Source organism: Penaeus monodon, chromosome 33, assembly GCF_015228065.2.
Source record: "Penaeus monodon isolate SGIC_2016 chromosome 33, NSTDA_Pmon_1, whole genome shotgun sequence".
NCBI lineage: Eukaryota > Metazoa > Arthropoda > Malacostraca > Decapoda > Penaeidae > Penaeus > Penaeus monodon.
Genome location: NC_051418.1, coordinates 31961950 through 31962901, shown reverse-complemented (window position 1 = coordinate 31962901; position 952 = coordinate 31961950). Strand labels below are relative to the sequence as shown.

The window sequence follows — 952 nt, the reverse complement described above, 5'->3', positions numbered from 1 at the left end:
AGGATTTCCTTATCACAAAGCATATAAACTATTTCTTTGGGTCATACATTGCAGCTGAACTTTTGCACTTTTGGGTGGTATGTTCAAAATAGCTTAGCAAAAAAATAAAAACTGAAAGGAAAATCTTAAAGTTAGCACAGCATATCTGGAGAGAAATATTGTGGTGTGAACTGAACTGAACATTGGGGATGAAAGCTGTGGACACCTTGGTAATTCACACCACAAGTGGGCATAGCTGGGCACAGTTACTAGGGACGATTAAAGTGATTTATGGAATGAAATGTAGGATTAAAGGCCATTATGCACAAAGGAAATCAATAACCAACACTTATTTCTAAACTGCTTAGAGGAGCTCTTTCATGAAAAACATCAAAATATTGCCATTATCACCCTTTCAATTATCAAAATACATTTAAATTAGGAATGTTTATGCATTAGTGAACATACCATAAAGAACCAATCACTGTGAAATACTGTCTCAACCCGTTTCATTTTCCTCGTGCATATAAACTTGTCAACATATTTAACAATCAAAAACAAACTTCAACAAAGGGGAAAGACCCAAATACAAAAAAAAAATATTTACCTAAACCTAAGGCCACACAAATTATGTATTCTTTTCCTCCCGAATTACAGGAATGGATGTGATACTCGGTCTGTCCACTCTACTCGTATATATTCATTCACGTTTCTCGAGTTTTCACTGGAAAAATGAGGTGTAACTGTTAAAAAATGAAGGAGAGAAACACTAAATAATAAATGAGAAGACTAAGGTGGGTCTCCCTGTGTTTACAATCAACCAGGAATGCCAATCGCCACTCAGGGGGGCCAACCTTCCCGCCAGGAGATCAATCTTTATCAATGGCTCATTCATCTTTTAATGAAGTCGGTTGCATTCATATACCTGCATGCGTACTTTGTTCCCTAATAATACACATATAAAGAAAAAAAT

The 952-nt window shown here is 35.8% G+C and overlaps 1 protein-coding gene across 1 annotated transcript in view; it reads right to left on the bottom strand.

Annotated features, from left to right (window-relative positions):
• The window catches only part of LOC119593922 (coiled-coil domain-containing protein 103-like), a gene marked incomplete at its 3' end in the record, with an annotated part of 9343 nt that extends 8540 nt beyond the window's left edge, over positions 1-803 (bottom strand). Inside the window, 1 exon segment of the mRNA XM_037942938.1 lies at positions 587-803.
• Positions 804-952: the final 149 nt, after the last annotated feature.